The 2,935-nt window shown below is 38.8% G+C and overlaps 1 long non-coding RNA gene across 3 annotated transcripts in view; it reads right to left on the reverse strand.

Annotated features, from left to right (window-relative positions):
• Positions 1 to 9: 9 nt before the first annotated feature.
• Positions 10 to 2,935, reverse strand: part of LOC105272390 (uncharacterized) — a 10,810-nt gene continuing 7,884 nt past the window's right edge. For 2 of the 3 annotated variants that reach the window (XR_892753.1, XR_892751.1), the window contains 2 exons: positions 1,001 to 1,082; positions 10 to 923 (listed from right to left, as the gene is read on the reverse strand). This is a non-coding gene — a long non-coding RNA (uncharacterized lncRNA). The remainder of the gene's footprint in view (positions 924 to 1,000; positions 1,083 to 2,935) is intronic. The other variant, XR_892752.1, reaches the window with a different exon arrangement.

Raw genomic sequence — 2,935 nt, forward strand, 5'->3', positions numbered from 1 at the left:
TCTTTTCAGATGATAATGTAAAGCGAGCGGATAATGCATCATACTTAAGGTTATTTACACCGCGGAAAAAATTATAAATCATCTGTCAGGACATTCAATCCTGAACTATTCATAACATTCATGAAGCAGATTGACTGCAGCATAATTAACCTGGAGAATGCCTCCAAAAATCACAAAGATTTTTCTACTACTATTCTGGAAATTCTGATTCTCCAACTCACACTGATGACATCACCGCGAAAAAATGTATCACCTTTACAAGAACAGTATTAAACCAATACTCCAAGCGTAACAAGTGATAAGGAAGTATCTCATTTAGTAATTGGTCGAATATGACATCAATTTTGTCTATTTGAGAATAAATTAGTCACGTTTATAAAGTCCCCAACAAAGGTAAATATTTCAAAGAAAAAAACAAACAGTCATTTCCGGTGTGCCCATCCCATTGTAAGCGGAAATTAATTCCGCGTGTTGGGCCAATCGTTATCTAAATAAGTTTTTTTTTTATCACAGATTATCGAGCACTTCACGAGAGTTAATTCAAAGGTTTCAATGTACATCGCAATAATATTTCGGATTCTATGTGGCCTTGCTTTGATGCTAAAGTTGAAATATGCGATCCATGTTTTTGGTATTGGATATTGGAACTGTTCTGTCTTGAGATAATCGGGGCTTTGATTCATTTCATCGAAGATTTCCTCGATGTCCAGAGGGGCTTGAGCCTTTCACCGATGTCAAGGCAATCGCGATGTTTTCCAGTATTTTTTCCTGCGAATCGTTGTATTCTCTCGAAGCTGTGTATTCCAACGATTTTTCCATTCTCTCATGTTGATTCCAAATGGAGAATATGGTACAGTGGTAGGATCCACAGCTGCATGCATAGGGTGGGATAGGGCAATTAGCGAATAAAGGACAGAATGGGCCTGAATATAAAAAAAAACACCATCTTAATTCCCAATCAAAACATGTATATCTGTTGGAGAAAATTTTAAGATATTACCCTTCTCCGTTTTTCAGTGAAGAATCTTGTGTATCCGATAACTCGATAAATAATGGAGATGAAATTTCAAGTACATCTATAGCTTGAAGAAAACGAAAGATTTGTATTATTCATTTTTTTGTATAAATTATTGGATTATGGACAGGAATTAGTAAATAATAAAAGTAATTGGGCTTAGATATTAACTTTTATTAAACGTACTCAGAAGGTATATCTTTCTCCTATGATCCCTGCAACTCTACTGACTCATAGCAACCAAAGTTTTCACGCTCTGGGCCCATTTTACAAAAGGCCCTTGTTCATTCATCTCTCTCTATTGCTGTTTATATAAACTGTTCTCCTTATCTTGATGCTGTTCTAAGAAAAATTATAAAATAATAATATGAGCCAAAACAGCTATGGGGTAACTATTAATTATATTTCGATGTCTCGTCCTCGAGATCAAATAGGTAGTAGCGTCTTAGCTGCTTGGTCTCACAGAAAATTCCCAAAGAAATTGAAAATTTTTTATTTTTACCGGCCTGCTCTCTAGCGGCCCGATTGATACACCGATACCCAACCGTCATTACGTTTTTTCTGTGTGGTCTCAAAAACACCAACAATTTTTGTTCACACAAGCTCATCACAGACAGAGCAGAAGGTATCTTAGTGGTGCCACAGTGGCCAAATCAATGCTGGTGTCCTCGTTTCCTGAGCCTTTTAGTAGAGGAACCGCTAGTATTTTCCCCAAGTAATAATCTACTATTTTCCCCATGCAGAAAGACACATCAGTGGGTGCCAGTGTACTTCACCCACAGGTCTCTAAGTATTCCCAGATCTGGGATCCCAAAATGGTAATCGAATACTTGACCGACTTGTTCCCAAATGAAGAACTCTCTCTGGAGAAGCTGACAAGGAAATTGGTCACCTTGATAGCTCTGGCCACTGCTCAGAGAGTTCAAACACTATCACTCATGAGACTATCAAACATCCAAGTTCTAGACGACAAAATAAAGATTCCCATCACAAACAGGACTAAAACCTCAGGAAAAACTGAGGAAAAATTAAACATAGCATTAACCCTACCGTTCTTCGCGGAGCAACCAGCCCTCTGCGTTGCATCAGTCCTGCTATGCTACCTCCAGAAAACAAAAGCACTAAGAAGTAATGCGGAGGATTTTCTTTTCTTAACCTACAGAAAACCGCATCATGTCGCAACAAGACAATCAATCAGCAGATGGATCAAGGACACGCTAAAGGCTAGTGGCATAGACACCAAAAAAATCTCGGCACATAGCACGAGACATGCCGCTACGTCATCGGCCTGTGAGAAATGCCTCAATATTGATGCTATTGGAGAAACCGCTGGCTGGTCAAGACAGTCGAGTATCTTCGCAAATTTCTATAAATTACCAATTAGAGAAGACACCGAGTTTGCTTCTAGAGTTATCACACAAACGACTAACGTTTAATTAAATCATTATTACACATCTTCAGACGCTTCTTGGAGTTTCCACTCCACTATTATGTTCTACATTGTATTTGTCATTCTATCTCCGAAGGATAAATAAATGACGAGTGTATTTCAATTAACTATCGACACTTTAAACAGCTACCTATTTGATCTCGAGGACGAGACAGCGAAATATAATTGTATGATCGATCGAACTTACCTGTAAGTGATGATCGATCCAAATTATATGAACTGTCTCGTCCGAAGAGATCAAACCCTCCCTTTACCCACCCAGTGACCGAGGATTGAGAATATCGTCCGCCGTCGACAAGTTAATTTCCATACCTTAGCTTTGGAAAAGTAATGCGGTTGGGTGTCGGTGTGTGAATCGGGCCGCTAGAGAGCAGGCCGGTAAAAATAAAAAATTTTCAATTTCTTTGGGAATTTTCTGTGAGACCAAGCAGTTAAGACGCTACTACCTATTTGACCTCTTCGGACGAGAC

This window comes from Fopius arisanus, unplaced genomic scaffold (assembly GCF_000806365.1).
Source record: "Fopius arisanus strain USDA-PBARC FA_bdor unplaced genomic scaffold, ASM80636v1 scaffold00168, whole genome shotgun sequence".
Lineage (NCBI taxonomy): Eukaryota > Metazoa > Arthropoda > Insecta > Hymenoptera > Braconidae > Fopius > Fopius arisanus.